Source organism: Malaclemys terrapin, chromosome 16 (assembly GCF_027887155.1).
Source record: "Malaclemys terrapin pileata isolate rMalTer1 chromosome 16, rMalTer1.hap1, whole genome shotgun sequence".
Classification (NCBI taxonomy): domain Eukaryota; kingdom Metazoa; phylum Chordata; order Testudines; family Emydidae; genus Malaclemys; species Malaclemys terrapin.
The window spans coordinates 1,648,985-1,667,559 of NC_071520.1; the positions used below are offsets into that span (position 1 = coordinate 1,648,985).

General features: G+C 43.7%; 1 protein-coding gene across 9 annotated transcripts in view; it reads right to left on the reverse strand.

Annotated features, from left to right (window-relative positions):
- The window catches only part of MTMR3 (myotubularin related protein 3), a 208,135-nt gene extending 192,625 nt beyond the window's left edge, over positions 1–15,510 (reverse strand). For all 9 annotated transcript variants that reach the window (XM_054006287.1, XM_054006285.1, XM_054006286.1 and 6 more), the window contains exon 1: positions 15,377–15,510. The gene's annotated coding sequence lies outside the window, so the exon portion shown is untranslated. The remainder of the gene's footprint in view (positions 1–15,376) is intronic.
- Positions 15,511–18,575: the final 3,065 nt, after the last annotated feature.

Here is an 18,575-nt window from a genome sequence, read left to right on the forward strand (position 1 = left end):
ACAAAGATAGGACAACATGATTGCCACATAAGTGACAATTCTCCAAGGTTTACATTTATCAGAAAGGCAAACAAGCAATAAGCTGGTGGAAGAACACTACTATTATGCCCACCAATACAGGAACTTCCATCTATACATCAACAACAATACATCTTAAACCAAGAGACACAAAAAAAGGGTAAAACCCACGTTGAAAACGAAGTGCAGAAAACACTAGAGTCCGTGCCAGAAAATCATGGTGTCATTAAAGATGTAGAAAAATGAAGGATAAACAGGCTGAGCAGAGTCAAAAGTCTTCAGCAAAACAAGATTTCTAGTTGTAGAATATGTACTATTTAAAGAGAAGATTCAGGAGTTTAACAGTAAAAAGTTTTATTCAGTTTAAAATATCAACTTAGGCATTTCCTTAATGCAAGGCTCAGAGAGGAGAAAGACAACAACATAATGAACCAAGCTAACAGGAGTTTCAGGGTCAGCTTGCTACTACAAATAGCATTATGAAAAAGTAAACAAAGCTCAGAGTTTTGGAATGGTGCCTTTCCAAAGGGGGTGAATGGATGGAAGAAAGTAACCCCAGCTCATGACCAATGCATGGACTGCAGAGAACAGTTCTCTATTGTAAGCCTTCCCAACTGCTCATACAAAAATTGCCTAAACAATAATGCAAACAATGGAGGGCGCTCAGAATGGCAGAGTGGTTGAAAGCTAAACAATTCCTCTTAAACTGCCCTGTAATGAAACATTGGTTGGAAAGGCAAGAGATTCTCCAGTTGGCATAGCGAGCAAGGTACAAAGCACATTACTGACTAGAGTCTCCCCACCACAATCTCCATTTACTTCAGTTTAAGAGCCATACTCTAATTACACTTTAAACACACACAAAAATAGGAAAAAAGCAGCCTCAGTGTTCAGAGATGTCCTAGGAGTGGAGCCCACTATTGAAGGGACTCCAAGCAAAATTAGATTATGTCGGCAAAACTTATGTCACTCAGGGGTGTGAAAACACACACCCCGAGCGACATAAGTTTTACTGGCATAAGTGGTAGTGTGCACAGCATTATGTTGGTGGGAGAGCTTCTCCCGCTGACATCGCTACTGCTGCTCATTGAGGTGGTTTTATTATAAGGACAGGAGAGCTCTCTCCCGTCAGCACAGAGTGGCTACACAAGCGATCTTACAGCATACAGCTGTGTAAGCTAGCTACATGGCCTTACTCCTGTTAGAACTCCAGAGCCAACACAAGAGCAGGATTGTATTCTGTTATGCATCATACTTGTTTACCAAGTTTCACTCAGTTACATCTGTGCAAACCTACTTATGGCAATAGGATTTTAAGTGTCACTTTTAAAAGGACAACATAATATTTATCACATTGCTTTACTACATTTTTTTAAAGTATTCCTTTCACCTGGCAGGTGGTCTCCTTTTTCTGGAAAAGGGAAATTTTTTTGAACAGTGAAATATTAGAAATGTGAAATATGAACAGAGCCAAACTTCAATTAGATTTCCACTCTAAGTCCAGTTTAGATGTTTTTACTGAGGAGACTAGTTTTGCAATGCTAAGAAAGTTAGTATCACAAATGATTGTACGAGATGCAGGTTTTTACAAATGGGAGAGATCTGAAACATGAGGGGAACCCCAAAGCAACTTATTAAGAATTCAACAGATGTGTATATTTCCATGACTGAAGATTCCCAGATTCAGTTTTTTCAAACATAGATCAAAACTGGAGGGAAAGGAGAAGCTCTGCAGCAGTGTGTGAACTAAACGCCTCCAAATCATACAATGCTCGCATTGGAATACAAAGGGATTAACCAGGATTCCAGTCCAAAAACACACTACACAAAAACTACTGTACTTTACAATGCAGCACCATGTACCCAAACAACAATCCACAAACCAAAACCTACAAGAAATGTCAGTGGTTAGAATGCAGACATCAAAATGTTTACCTTGCCCCTGCCAAAGAGACACCACTAGGACTCTCTCCAAAATGAAAAGGTACATTATCTTCCTGTGAGCGTTAGTCTAATAAAGAAGGTTCACTGAATACAGACAAAGAGGATGATTTCATTATAATGGGTATCCAACCAGAATGTAATGACCCATTGACTGGAATTTGCTGTCACCAGCAGTATGAACAGCAGTGGTGACTGAGAAAATTCAGTACTTGAACTTTCCCCAAATATGCTATTTGCTTAGACTCATGACTAACAGGTCCACATTCCACCATAATTGAAAGAAACCCAACATGCTCAGAGATTTCAGAGAGTTTGCCTTTCTGATCATTACATGGAATACTCACTCATAGTGCAATTAGATTTATCCATTCTTAAGGAAATGCAAAAAAGCTGTTTAATATGTAGACGAGAACAATGAAAAAAGGCCAAAAATGCTGCAGCTACAGATCAATACATTCACTTAACGTCCAACAAGGGCACATGATTGTTGACCTTCACATGTGGTGGGGGATGTAAAACAAAACATTTTAAACAAAACAGGTTCAGCCAGTTTATTAAAGTTTAATTACTTGTCTAAGTACTAGAGAGACAAGGTTTCAAGTAGTACAACAGTCCTGCTCTGTTGTAGATCTATTGCTCAACCAAGAAACCCTGCTATTGCTTCTGATACAGGTCAAGGAAGAACTTTTCAGCAAAGCTGCCTTTGGGACACAGTGGGTGCAGCTGAACCCAGTAGGCTCCACCTCTGGAGCAATGGATTTTCATGAAAGTCACCTCTAGTCCTCCTTATAAACATTAAGTAGGTTAATGAACTGAGAATCTTCAAAATAAGAGTGTAATGGCATTGAAAGTAATCACAGGAGAACAGCATGTGCTCTAGACATACAACTAATAAAATTAGCTACAGTGTAGTAACAAATCAGTGTTGACTATATGTGAATGCAGAGGTCTCAATCATCATATACTTGACCAGATAAATGCCCTAAATACATTTTTATAACCAGGCTGGCAAAGCTATGTGGCATCCCACATCTATTTTTGGTATAAGTTTCAATGAGTAGCAACACATTTGCCAATTCAAATTCAATGAACAGAGATGCCATTGGCACACAGTCCTAGATCCAGTGCTGCCACAAGGGATTAAAGGAAGTGATCAAGCTGCTATTGCCCTCTTCTTCCAGGAACCACTTCTGAGAGCACGAGGAAGACTGCTGGAAGCGTGACTCATGGTCCCCACCCACTAGAGAAAAAACAACTACTTGAAGTCTTCTCCAGGATTTGCTACCAAAGCTGGAGGATGCCACAACTGGGCCTCAGTTCAACACTCAAGTTAAAGTGCTAAAAGGTGATTGTTACCCATCAAATTAAGTCATTGGACAATGGATCAACTGGTGAAGACAGCTGCTTACTCCCTCCGTGCATCAAAAACTAAAATCTGAAATGTTACTGTTAATTTAATAACATCAGTATCTGAGGATAAAAATGAAACTATGATCATCCCATCTATGTACTGTGCAGATGAACCTATATTTGTCTGTTTTTAAAATATATTAAAGGCCACAATAGGAACGACAATCATGAATAGTTTGTTCCACACGATTACCTTCTGTGCAACTAAACTGCTCTTAAACTCCCTTCATGCCCTGTCCTTTGTTACTGTATTGTCAGTTCATGCTCTTAGTTTTGTTCATATTACCCTTTTGAATAGTTTCATGTCAGTCACTTGACAAACACCTCAGTCATTAAGGTTTTGATCTCCTCTTTTCCTATTGGGGTTTTAAGTTGAGTGCATGATTGTGGGGAAAGGGCCAAATGCTACAGTGTCTGTTATTAGCTAAGTTACAAATAGGCTTGGAAGATAGTTAGAATCCCCAAACCAAAATATATATATATAAAAATAAAACTGAAAAGTTAGTTTTTTCCTATTATAGTGCAAGTTACGCAAGCCTTACAAAGGAGAAAAGGTCTTTAAATCATTCTTTAGGACAGAGAAAGATGGCACCCAGGTAGGGGAAGAACGTGGAACAGTTAAACAAGGTCAGGGCAGAGGGATTTCAACAGAAGACGCTGTTCAAGGTGAATGTGATTGTACAATACAAGAGGCAAAAGCAAAAATATGGGAGAGAAGAGATCATATGTACGCAAGGTCAACATTATGTAGGACCTTGGAGGCGAAGACCAGGAACTTGAACTTAACTCAATGGATGGCAAGAAATGAGAACTTAAAAAACCTGAATGTATGCAATTTAAAATAATAAAATTGTGAACAGGATGACAGTTTGTCCCCCTATCCAGTAAGTACTGGGTAAAAAAATTTCAAGCCCCGTTGATGGCACTGTATGATGTATAGATTACTCACGAAGCTTCACCAAGAAAACATGGCTGAAACAAAGCATGAGTATTCTGGTACACAGTCTGCTTACAAATTCAGAAGCTGTTGTACACAGCTCATTAATGACATTTCTTCAAGACAAGCGTTTTCCTGTAGCAGTTAATATGTACACTGATTCACTGGATGGCTAATTAAAATTCCAAGATAAACCATTATATCTGATTTCTGATGTATCAAACATTTCTAAATGAATAAAAAGCCAAGCCATTAAAAAAATGGATGTGTATGAAAACAAAAGTTAAGGATTTGTTTAAGGAGAAATAGGGAAGACTGAATTCAGACAAACTAGTGAATAACTTCATTTTTTATATGTTAATCATTTAGTCAACAATAAAGTTGTGGCAACAGAACATAGGAACAAGGGCAGAAGTACAGTAAGCCCACAAACTAGTATCTACCTCTAGAAAATTGGGGATTATTTTCTGATCTCAAAGTAGCATTCACCCATCTGTGTGAATAATTTCAGATGTTCACTTAATTCTGCATACCAGTTCCCCAAATAAAAATCTAATTTTCCAGTTCTGTCCCCAGTGATGGTCCAAAACAATCTAGAACTATATGAACACGGATCTCTGTTGCTACTTCAGTTTAGAGGCAAAGTGCTGATAGGACTACTTTTACTTGACAAAAAGTTACACAAAGGGTACGTCTTCACTACCCGCCGTATCGGCAGGTAGCAATCGATTTATCCGGGATCGATATATCACGTCTCGTTAAGATGTGATATATCGATCCCCGAACACGCTCACCGTCGACTCCAGAACTCCACCAGAGCGAGCGGCGGTAGCGCAGTTGACGGGGGAGCCGCTGCAGTCGATCCTGCGCCATCTGGACCCCAGGTAATTCAATCCAAGATACTTCAACTTCAGCTATGCTATTCTCGTAGCTGAAGTTGCGCATCTTGGATCGACGCCCCCCCCCCGGTGTAGACCAGCCCTAAAGCTTGTGTTTTTAGACTAGTCTCCTAATCCCTCTAAACAGAATTTGATGCACATCCCCAACAAGCCACTATCACACTATTCATATACATTGGAACACAATCTGAAGAAAATATCACAGAAGAAACAGGAAGACTAAGCCACCATCACCAGTAAGGAAGTTCATGACTACTCACACAGTTTTAAAGCTAAAGAGAACACAAGGCAATCTGCAGAGCTACAGAAGAAGTTAGAGATTTCACTGTCATTACTCTTCCCCCCCCCCCCCCCCCCATCTTTAAAAAAGATAGGAGAGAGCACTGAAAACCACAGCAAGACATGGACAAGTAAGCAAGCAGGCCAAATTAGATATTTTCTTCCAAATTTACCTGCTGATTGTTTTTGTACTAGAGCCTGCAAGTCTACTTTAGATCTAGGTCCCCTGACCTCATGTTTCCTTACTGCTTTCTAATTACAATTTTACAGGTATTTTTGGGTACCTGTGAAGATTTCAATTGGCAGCATAGGAGCAAACTCACAAAACATTTTAATTGATGTTTATATTTTAAAATAGAAATTGAAACCAGAAGTCTATTTTCTATTTTACCCTATAACAATTTCATTTGATTTTGAGTCAAGACAACAACACTGTACATGTTTCTTTTTATTGCTCAGTGATTGTGACATTTCCCTGGTGTTATCCGGGCCGGTGATCTGCTAGGTCACTCCAATCCTCGACTCTGGGAGCCAGCCTTACCCTGCTCTGCTTTGAGAACCCCCACTCCTGGGCTGTTCATGCACAGCCTCTAGCATGTAAGCTGTTCCCAGCTTCAGGAGTGAGCACTTTTGGCCAGCCGCTGCTTGGATTGTGCAACCGAATGACACTAACCAATATCTCCAGTACCAGACACAACCCTAAGAACTTCCATCTTGCAGTGTCCAGTTATGCCCACTGGACACTGCAAGCTTAGGAGTTTGTCAATTTAACAAAGAAATTGATATATAGCAGGCTTGTTATCCCAAGGGGAGTCTCTGACATGCTTCAAACCAAATATACTGCTTCAGGTAGAACGAACAAATTTATTAACTACAAAAGATTTAATCACTTAAAATCTAAGTCAAAGCACAACAAGTCAGATTTGTTCAAAGAAAATAAAAGCAAAATGTATTCTAAGATGATCTTAACACTTTCAAAGTCCTTCCAAATTTAGAGTTACCTCATCGCAATCCCAAACTGACCAAAGGAAGGGGAGTGACTCACTCAGAGACTAACAGATCCTTTTGTTGTTGCCTAGGCCAGCATCCTTTGTTCCTGTGAGGCTGGGCTGGGTTTGTCCCATATATGCCCTGATGAGGTGTGAGCTGCCTCTCAGCTCCTGGAGAGTTTTTGCCAGGGCTTGTTTTAAGCCAGGAGGACACATTTTCAGCCTTCTAACTATATACATGAAATTACAACCTATAACATTACTATAACAATGCTCAGTGCTTCAGGAGCCTTCCAAAGACACCCAACATGACAAACTTTGCATTGGACACCATACAACCATATTATAAAGGATGAACATGGGGGTGCAGGGTGCTCCCCTGAGGTACAGAGCATCACAGTGAGGTTGTAGCCCACAAAAGCTTATGCTCTAACAAATTTGTTAGTCTCTAAGGTGCCACAAGGACTCCTATCTTTTCAGAGGCATGTTTCATTACCACTTAAGGGACATATCAACTTAAAAAAAATATTAGTTGAGTAGTCTGAGGTACCACCCTTTGCCTCTGAACTCTTAAACAGTGTTTTACAATTATATTTTTCCTTCTATATTTTACTCCCCCCTACTCCTGTGTAAAAAGGCCAACCCCAAACACATACGGCACACAAATTTCTCTATTCCCAGTTCCATTAATAACTAATACTTTGATAAACTCCAACCACCACTACTTCCACTTTTTTCAGTTTGAAGTGTCCTGTTATTGTACTCATCAATCCCAAACTGTATCAAATTTAAATTCAAAAATTCATCTGTACAGCTTTAAACAGAGGCAATTAGTTAATAGTCATTTGTGGTCTGGTTCTGCTTGCCCATCCTCTTCCAAGAGCTTCTATAAAACTAAATCACGTTCAAAGAATCTCTGGTCAAACAGTTTGAATGAATCCACAAACTGAATGCTATATTATCCATTATAAATATGAGGGGGAGGGATAGCTCAGTGGTTTGAGCATTGGCCTGCTAAACCCAGGATTGTGAGTAAAATCCTTAAGGGGGCCACTTAGGGATTTGGGGCAAAATCTGTACTTGGTCCTGCTAGTGAAGGAAGGGGGCTGGATTTGATGACCTTTCAGGGTCCCTTCCAGCTCTATGAGATTGGTATATCTCCATATATTATTATTTTCTTATAGGTTAGTGATAGCATAGTTTGAGTCTCATTAAAGTATATATACACACACATGTTCATTGAACCTTTAGAGACTATCAGAGTGCTAAAGCCAGGTTCTGTGCTGACTAACTTTGTTAACTTGTTTATGTTTGATAAAACAGGATTTGTTTAAATGAGATATTGCTCATTAAATGAGATATTGTATTGTTATCCAAATAACTATTTTGAGAGAACACTGAAGCGGGATGTATATGGTTCCAGTCAACAACCTGACCCACTGTTGCTAGATTTGTGTGCCAACCCATCTGTTCTTAACCTCAAATTCTGTAGGTCACAGATTTTGAAGTACCTTTTTCCAAGAACTGATGTGACATCTATACGTTAGATTTTGTATACTGGATTACATTTAGTTACAGGCAAATTATGCTTTTAACAGAACAGAAATAAAAATGAAAGGAAACAGCTCTGTTCTTGGAACAGTGAAATTTCAGCCTTCTAAGAGAGCCAACTAAGGAAACAGAAAGAACAGGAGTACTTGTGACACCTTAGAGACTAACAAATTTATTTAAGCATAAGCTTAAAATAGAGATATAAAATAGTCGGGATGTGGGGAGGTCGGAGCAACAACAAAAAAGGGAGTTTCAAAGGGGCTAGGGGCATTAGCAGGCCCCAGCCGTGCACGCTGCCCTCCCCGTGAAGCCTCCCGCCCCCCCGGCCTGCCCCAGGGGCATGCGGTGCCTCCAGGTGGGGGCAGCATAGAGCAGGCAGGGGCCGGCGCGGGCCAAATCCCCGCTGCTACTGAGGAGCCCCACACCTCTCCCTCCCGCTCGCGGCTGCGGCTCCTTCCCGGCAGGACGCGCCTCCTGCCACCCAGGGCATATGCGGCACACGTCCCCTGCACCTAGTCTCCCTCCCGCCAGGAAGGAGCCGCTGGAGCGCAGCCGAGCGGGAGAGGCGCCGGGCTCCCCGGCGGTGGCGGGACGCGCGCCACATGTGCCCAGGTCTGGCCAGGGGGCACATCCCGCCGGGAAGGAGCTGCAGCCGTGAGCGGGAGGGAGAGGCGCGGGGCTTCCCAGCAGCAGCGGGGATTCGGCCCACACCCCCGTGACGCCCACCCGGCCCCTGCCCGCTCTGCGCTGCCCCCGCCCGGACCCACCGTGCTGCCCCACAGTCTGAAACAGCCACCACACTGCACTCCAGGCCCCGGGCTCCTGTGTGCAGCAGCCCGGGGGCCAGGCAGGAGCCCTCTGGCACAGTGGGGGGCTCAGAGCTCAGCCCCCCGTCTCCCTCCCTTGCCAGCCCACGTACCGGAGCTGACTCACCAGCTCCAGGATCCAGGTGCCGCCGCCACCACCCCCCTCCCTCCAGGCTTGTGCCGCCATGCAGCTGCAAGCCTGGGAGGGAGGAGGAATGCCGCATAGTTGGGGAAGAGACGGGGCCAGGCCAGGGATTTGGGGAGGGAGCCAATGGGGGAAGGAGACGGCGGAGCGTGCCTTGGGGAGGGCAAAATTTCTTGTTTGTCCAGTGTCCCGACCAAACATTAGTCAGGACGTGGGACAAAGCAGCAAATATCAGGACAGTCCCGATAAAATTGGGACGTCTGGTCACCCTAGCTACAGCCCACTTCTTTGGATGCATAGAATGGAACATATATTGAGGAGATATAAATACACATACAGAGAGCATGAAAAGGTGGGAGTTGTCTTACCAACTCTGAGAGGCCAATTAAGTAAGAGGAAAAGAAACTTTTTAAGTAATAATCAAGATCGCCCAGTACAGACTGTTTGATAAGAAGTGTGAATACTTACATGGGGAGATAGAGTCAATGTTTGTAATGGCTCAGCCATTCCTAGTCTCTATTTAAACCTAAATTGATTGTATCTAATTTGCATATTAATTCAAGCTCAGTAGTTTCTTGTTGGAGTCTGTTTTTGAAGCTTTTTGTTGCAAAATTGCCACCCGCAGGTCCGTCATTGAATGACCAGACAGGTTAAAGTGTTCTACTGGTTTTTGAATGTTCTAATTCCTGATGTCAGATTTGTGTCCATTAACAGATTAACAAAAACTAATTAAGACTCAAAAGGGCTAATTAAGGCCTAGTCCTGCTCTCCCCAACACCATAGTTTCCAAAATGTTGATTCCAGGTCCCAGCACACAAGAAACTTGCCAAAAAATGGCAAGAAAAAAGTGCAGATTTCTCCCAGAGACTAAGGTGAAGGATGATGAGGGATTCCAATCAAGTTACTGTCCCTGGATACTACTTAGGTGGCTTTGCCTTTCATCTCAGCTTCTGGCCATGGGACATTTTAAGGCCTCCACACCCCTAGCCCAGCAGCTGGAAGGGAAAATTAGTTATTTACTTGTAGAACTTCCCTGACTGATACATGAGTCTCCACTACCCTACACCCCTATTGACAGTAAAAGGAAACAAATCTCTGCTACTCTACACTTCCTCCAGCCTCCATTGCCAAGTGCTGTGCTACTCACAGCTTTCCTGAGCAGCTGGAGCACAAAAAAATATTCTTGACAGTTTCCCAGCTGCTACCAACACCAGTATGAATAGAAGTCTAGTCTCACTTTACTGTTCTTTGCCAGAACTACAAGCAGAGGCACTGGGGCTTTCTGCAGTCTCAGGCAGATCACTGTGCCAGTCTACATTCAGTTTGCATTTGGAAGGGATATTTTGCCAGCATAAGGGCAGGAAATTCCCCATCCCACCCTAAAGAAGTTAAAGCTTGAATTCGGATATCTTCAGACCCATACTTGCCATTAAAAGCCTTTCACTGTCAAGTTAATTTTTCAAGTGTTTGAATTAGCACAAAACCACCCTTGTGTCTATTGGCAATTACCCTCAACCTACCAGCAATTTTGTGGCATCACACCAAAGATATCAAGTTCTCAATAACTAATAGTATTTGATTTCACCACACAGGGAATTACAGAGATAGAAGCACATTTCCTCAGTTCAATGCATACCCCAGTGCAGTTTCCAGAGCAATACAAAGTTATATTTACAGTTTTCTGGGGATCACTGGTCAGGCTATTAAAGTTACAGCTGACTCTCAAACAAAAAACTGTGTTCTGAAATCAATACTTGTCAGCCTCCAACTCTTCACACAATCTAAACAAAGCAGCTAGCAAAGTATAATTTTTTGGCACAAAATAAAATTAAAATGCTGAATTTATTACTTGTTTTGTAATAAGTGTACACAAGTATAGTAAAGAACATGTGGGTGATATAAACATGGATACTTAAATCAAAGTTTGTTTCCGAACTAAAGTAACACTATTAACTAAGCTAACTACAGACAAAATTAAGAAGGATTCAGTGTATATCTACAAGGACCTGTAGCTCTAGCTTAAAATACCACCTCTTCTGATATAATCAGCAATATTGTAGCAATTGGAGTCACATGCACTGGAATATAGTTCTGTAATTTAAATTAGCAAGAGAAGAGGTGTCATGTCTCTTCTTCATACCTGATAAGGTGATCCCATAAGCCTAACCACAATTTTGCTCTGAAAGCACAATAGTATCAGTTTTGCATCCTTCCCTATACATCCAGTAAAACTTTTTAAAATGCTCCATCCTTGCCATCTCCCTAGTAACAGAAATACCTTGTTTATCACCACATGAAATGGCACAGCACTTACTGATCCTCCCTATCTAACTCTGGTAACATAGCAATAGGACAGTGGTTCCCAAACTTTAACAACCTGTGAACCCCTTTCATTAAAATGTCAAGTCTCGCGAACCCCCTCCTCAAAATGAATATTTTCAGGGATTTTCTCCTTTACCTGAGTATAAATTATAAAGGCAGTGATCTTGGAAATATAAAATTTGTTTTTAAGACTTGCTTATTACACATTATTATTTATCATTACTGTATTTTTATTACATTATGAAAATGGCAACACTCTTCCAAGATCTCACTTTCGTAGCTTGTATCACTTTGAATAAGCCTGTTATAAGACAAGGCTCCTATGTTTCATCAAGGAGTACAAGATGTGAAAGAGCATGAAGGTATTTAAGAAGCCAACTCAAAGAATTCCTCCTACACAAGCATTCAGGTCTTGAGCAGTCCAGGCAAACAACTCACATTACAACAAAGCTTAAACTTGTTCTTCATAATAATTTAAAAAACAAGACTAGCTACCTATTTAATTTTAAAAACAGCAAAAAATATCCACCTCCCTTTCTATTTCTTATGAGGAGTCTTGAAGTTTGATAGATATGCTTGCTTTCATCAGCTTAGCTCTTGGAAGTCCAGGGGCTCCGTGCTGCTCGCCCCGTGCTGTCCCTAGGGACAGCTCTGTCCACAATTAGGGAATTTTTTCCTGAGAACCCCCTGTAACATTTCACGAACCCCAGTTTGGGAACCACTGCAATAGGAGCACCATGCCATGTCACTGCCCCCTTCACAGCAAAACACCGCACAGCACTGTTCCTTCCAGGCTCCTTAGACTCTTGGAGAAGTGCCTCTCCACCACCCTCAATGACATATAAGATGGATGAGATCTTCTGATACTGTGATAATCTGGCATTTTACCTCTACCTTCAGCAACTTGGAGACACCCATCTCCTATATCTTCTGGAATGAGATACTGCCATTTTCTAACCCATATAAATGGACAACTTCTCTCAAGCTGCAACTGCCATCAACAAATTTAAAAAATTTATTAAAGCTAATGTTTACAAAAATTATATAGTACATAGGTTGGGAAAAGAGTGTCTGTACATCTGGGTATAGTGCTTAGATTATTCACAAATACAAAGTATCAGAGGGGTAGCCAAGTTAGTCTGAATCTGTAAAAAGCAACAGAGGGTCCTGTGGCACCTTTGAGACTAACAGAAGTATTGGGAGCATAAGCTTTCGTGGGTAAGAACCTCACTTCTTCAGATGCAAGTTGCTTTTCACAAATACAAAGTTAGTTTTTTAAATGTCATATGCTACATAGAGTACATAATCAGCAATAACCCAAATTTAGGTGAACAGATTTAACAATACAGTTTAGAAATTAGAATTCAAATACTTGGGTACATGACTCATGAAAAGCTGTACAGATTTGGTTGCGCAATCGAGTGGAGATTGTCCCTCAGTAATTTGAGAATTAGGTTGGTTGTCCATTTAGAAAATACAATCCACGAGGAATACTACACATCATTCACAGTCTGCACAACAATTCCCTGCATAAGAAGTAACCACTTAAACACTGGCCTTTGAATCTTTAAAGCAGTGCAACAATGCAGATGGGTAGTACTGATGGAACTCCAGGGTAGGATCATACAACAACACTTGAGGGGGGGGGGGGGAAGAATCTAGGCTTATGTTTTCAGGAACAATAAGCAAGCTAAAAATCTAAATCCCTTTAGAGAATTTAGGAAGGGGGACCTGCATACCTAAATGCTAGAGAAACTCCATAACATACAGAAATACTACAGCTTTACGTTAAAATGCTAAACCAAGATTACACATATTATATTTGACATGAGCTATTTTAGAGGTTCTCCCCACCCCAATCTTCTCTATTACCTGGACTAAGAATAATCTACAGGAGGTCCCAGTGTTTATAATTTGAAGCCAACCTCTCCCTCACTGCCTCTCCCAAAATCCATGTGGGTCAGATGATACTCTAACCACTGAGATGCCACAGCTACCTCTCAAGACTCAATCTGGAAGTGTCCCCTTTCAAGCCCAACCTCCCTCCCTCGAAAACACAACATTGCCATTCCAACCACCACAGTAATCTAGCACTTGCCTCAGGAACAATCAGTGGGGCACAATCCTGTGCCACATATCAAATTCTAGAAGCATTCACCCCTTTCTACCCCAAATGGCCCCTCACAATAGCACCTCATAAAATAGCATAGTTCTGCACTCACATTTCTGTACTCTGCTAATACTCTTTCCCAGCCACTCCCAAACATTCCCTCATCTACACCATCAGAGCTAAGCTGTGCCACATGCCCCATCACATCAACACTCCTTGATCGGATTCAGGAAGGCAGGCGCGGGCCCCATTCTTGCTTCTGAACCAAAACCTGCATCCCTACCACGTGTGCATGGATCACAGGCTTACCACACAAGGGGAAAAGAGGGATGTCTGAATAGGTGGAGTGGAAGGAATGAAGGGAAAGCGTGTCTTGTCAGGAAGTTATTTTTTTATTTTTAAGTGGCAAATAGACAAAGAGGTCATCTCTGCCTTTAGGGAAAGGGTTGAGGAACCTGACTTCTCCTTTCACCAGGTATCTATCATGTGGTGAACTTGGACATTGGATGGAAAAGTATGGGCGGTCTCTTGCGGGGAGGGAGGGGAAGGGAAGCCAAGCCCTGGCTCCCTCAAGGAAGAGGATGGGAGAAGGGACATCTCTGATACAGGAAAAGTTCAGACGCCACAGCTCAGTCAGGCTCCCCACAGAGGACAGGGAGCGCCTGCTTAGATTCCCCTGACACATGGGGACAGTTACCTCTGTTCAGGGAACTGGGAGAGGCAGTCAAGGCTCCACACACAGTAAGCAATAAACACCTGAGCAACCCCCACTTGAGTCTGGATCCTTGGTATGGTGGGGAAGCAAGGGGCTAGAGGGGGGACAACACAGGCCCAATGCATAAAGAGGCACACACCAGTCTCCCTCTACAGCAGTGGTTTTCAACCAGGGATACATGTACCCCTGGGGATACGCAAAGGTTTGCTGGGGGTACATCAACTCATCTAGATGTTTGCCTGGTTTTACAACAGGCTGCATAAAAAGCACTAGCAAAGTCAGTACAAATTTCATACAATAACTTGTTTATACTGCTCTATATTATACTATACACTGAACTGTAGGTACAATATGATTATTCCAATTTATTGTAATATATTGTTAAATGAGAAAGTAAGCAAATTTTCAGTAACAGTGTGCTGTGACACTTCTGTATTTTTACGTCTGATTTTGTAAGCAAGTAGTTTTTTTTAAGTGAGGTGAAACTTGGGGGTAGGCAAGACAAATCAGACTCCAGAAAGGGGTACAGTAGTCTGGAAAGATTGAGAGAGACTGCTCTATAGGAGGCATAGGGGTATCTCTGCCACGTGGGAAGGAAGCCTGGACACCACCCACCTCTAGGAGAATCCCTGTGACCCCAGCGCACGCGCACACACGCGATGGAGTAACTGGTCAGGAGCAAGGGGAAAGCCAGGTGCTCAGAACCCCAGTGGATGGACCCCAGGGTCGCTGCTGAAGGGATACAGCGGGCGGGCGGCCCATGCCTCACTACCCCAAAGAGGGTGCCTGCTCCGCGCGCGAGAAAAGCCAACCTTCCTTTATAAGGGGTCTTGGGGGCACAGGAGAGGACTCTGCCCCGGGCAGAATCTCTCCGCCGCCCCGGACCAGGGGCGGGGAGCGGCAGGGGAGATGGAGCCCAGTGCCCCCCCCCCCCGGTTAAGGGGCAACTCTGCCCGGGGCGCGGAGAGGAAGCCCGAGCCCCCGGCAGGAGCCGAGACGTGGGGAGGGGCGTGCCCGTCCCAGGGCGAGCGGCAGCCTGGCCCGCACACCGGGCCCGGGGGAGCCTAGATCCCCGCGGGGTGGGGGGCGGACGAGAAAGCGGAGGGCCCCGTGCCTGGTCCGCAGCTCCCGGCCTCCGCGAGGAGCCCGCTCCGCCGCCGCCGACAGCCCGAGCAGCTCCGTCCCCTGCCAGGCCCGGCGGGCGCCAGGCGGTGGAGGCCCCGCTGCTGTCCCAGCCGAGTGTCTCCTTACCGTACGACGGGGCATGGCGCGGAGCGCCCCGGGGCACGGCCTCCTGCCTGGGGCGGGGGCGACGGGTCGGGGTCGCTAGGCTCCTCTCCGCTGCCACCGCCTCCTCACAACCACAACAACATGGCGGCCGCACAGCGCGCGGGCACGGGCGGCCAGGGCGAGGGGCGGGACCGGCGGCGGCGCGCGGCCAGCGAGAGGGGCGGGACCGGCACCGCCACCGCCCTCCCCGGCCCGTCCTCGGAGCGGTCCCTGTTTGTTCCCTGCCCCCCACCCCAGCCCCGGCAGGCGCAGGCGGGGGGCACGGCGCTCCTTTCCCTGTCCCCCACAGCGGGGCGTCAAGCACCGACCCCCGGAGCCCTCCGGCTCGCCATAGCTATAGGCCCAGGGGGAGCTTCCGTGATTAACAACATCTGTAATCAGAGGGGAAAGCACGTGTTACACAGCCCAGGAGGTTCGGGGGACAAAGGCCAGTCTCCTAAATAGCCAGGCAGGCCCCTTTGAGTAGGGAATAGCCTTACATTTGCTCTACTTTTTGCGCTCTTCAAGCCTGGGAAACGCCACTTCCTGCACTAACAAAGCTTCTTGAGTGGGTTTCAACCCTTATACAAGTCTAAAAATCACTAACTAAATCTACAGCCCCTGCCTTTAGAGAAACAAAGATCAATTTGTCAGAGCAATTCCAGTCTGCCAGTTCACTCTTGCCAGAGAGATTTAAATGTCTAGGTCTGTGGTTGGCCACGGACACATTCTTCATGCAGAAGAAATTACACAGCAATCCCCAAGGGAATTGAATGCAAAGGGATAGCTGTAGACTCTTATCCAAATAGTATCACAAGTGACATCTATTCTCCTGGTTATATGTGACCCCAAATCCTTGAAGTGTTACATTTGTGAATGGGAGAAACCAAGAGCCACTATAATTGTGCAAAACAAGCCCGTGGTCTCTTCTCCCAGCTTTAGTGTATTCCATAAAGCAACAGTCCTATTGTTCTCTCTCCATAACTTTTCCACCCTCACAGGAGGCACACAATTACAAACCAGTTAAAAAGGTCTCCTTTGCCACAAGGCCTACAAAACGCCTCAATAATAGTTAGCCAACTAGTGTGCTGTAACCACTAATCATGCTGACCAGTATTAGCTCATTGCTTTCTGGTCTCTACCTGCTATCTTACACAAGTGGTTTAGGGTAGAGTGTGTCTTATGTTTGTAAGAGTGTCCAGTACAATAGCCTCTACAAATAACTGATGCCCTTGTGAGAAGAGGCTAGGGGTTTTATCAATTTCCCCAGCATATTAAACAAAATCCCTGCCTCGGAACAATCTGCAAGACATGGATGCAAATAAAATAAAGTTAACTATATATTTCTAAATACAACATTTCAAGTTAACTGCTGGTGGAAGGTGCTGAACAGTGGTCTGCAAAGTATGGCCCTCCCCTAATTTGCCCTATTTAGTCCTTGCCCCTCCAACATAGAAAGAGGAATTCTGTTTCCACAGCTTAGTTCAAGACTTTTCTTCTCTACATAATTCTAAAGGGGTTATTTGTGTTTGTGGTTTTGTAATATAGACACCTATCCAAAATATAAACTGAGACCCACATTTCACAGAATAATGAACATAATGGCCTTCAGACAATTAAACCAGATTTGAATTAGTACTGTTAAAACTCTAAACTGAGGCCAGTATTGATCCCCAAGCCATTAAGTCCCCACCAAAGGTTCTCATACTACACATACCATACAGTCATCCTGAGCCTGTTTGCAAAAAGTCCTTCAACCAGAAAGAATCCCAGGCAACCTATAAAACTAAAATAAACAGGTTCTTCTTAGGGTGGAAAACACTTCTAAAGTTCCCTCTTCCAGGATCAGACAAGCAATTTCAAAATCACTTTTCCTCTAAGAAAATGGTTCAGGCAAACAAAGCAAATCCCAACACCCTCCCCTCTTTCCTTGGGGGGGACCTGTATTCATCCTTTCTTCAGGATTAAAGCTCCAAAGTCCCTTTCCTCTGGGATTAAAGTGAACAAATAAGGTAGTTGCTTTAGAGACCCTTTCCCCTATCACATGAGCTGTTTGACTCACCAGCCAAGTCATTAATTTGCTCTTCCTCCTTTTATAACCACCAGGCTGGTCTCCTGGAAGGTTAATGAACTCCAGCTGATTTTGATTTTTGCTTATTAACCCTCGCCTCCCAGAACAGAATCATAGGCCTTGTCTACATGGGGAAATTGACCAGCATAGGTCTTCCAGAATAAACTACTTCAATAGCTCCCCATGTGAACACTCTATTACAGAATAGAATGGCTACTCGTCAATATCTTATTTTGGAATAGCTATGCTGGCCAATTTATTTGTGTAGACAGGATCTATTAGACAGGAACTCTGGGACTTTCCTCCTGCTGCTACTAGGTTACAGATAAGTAAGGTATCCTGTCACAGAACTCTTTCCAGAAGATGATTTTAATGCAGTATTTTCTGATCTATGAGGTGGACACTAAGGGTATGTCTACACTGCAATTAAACACCCAAAGCTGGCCCATATCAGCTGACTCAGGCTCACAGGACTCAGGCTAGGGGACTGTTTAATTGCTGTGTAGATGTTCAGGGTCAGGCTAAGGTATCAGTTTTCCCTTAAACCAGCACTTCTGTAAATCACACAGCACTTGTGAACACTTATAATAAAACAAAAGTAGGTTTATTTAAGAAAGAAGTACTAGAAAAAAGAGAGAGTAATGGAAATACATGGCTACAATGCAAAACAAAATTATCAAATGCAAACCTGGATCTACACTTATCAATTGTTCCCTTTCCTGACTAATAAAGTAGATTTCCCCCCAAAAGCTCGGTTAGGCTATGTCTACACTACAGCCTATGTGGGCATAATTTATGTCACTCACGGGTGTGAATAAACCACCCCCCTGAGCGACATAAGTTACTCCGACATAAGCGCACGTGTGCACAATGCTATGTCGGCAGGAGATCTTCTCTCCTGTCAGCATAGAGCGTCTTCACCAGAAGCACTGCAGCGCTGTATGTAACCAGGATCCAATTTTTAACACTTCATTTCTTGCAGAGGATCTTTCTCCCTCCTCTCTTACATTGAAACAGATTTTTGTTTCTATTCCTAGACAGAGTGAACCCCCGCCTTATTATAAAGATTCTTTTGTACCTTCAAGAGGTTTCAACTGTTTGCAGTCTCTG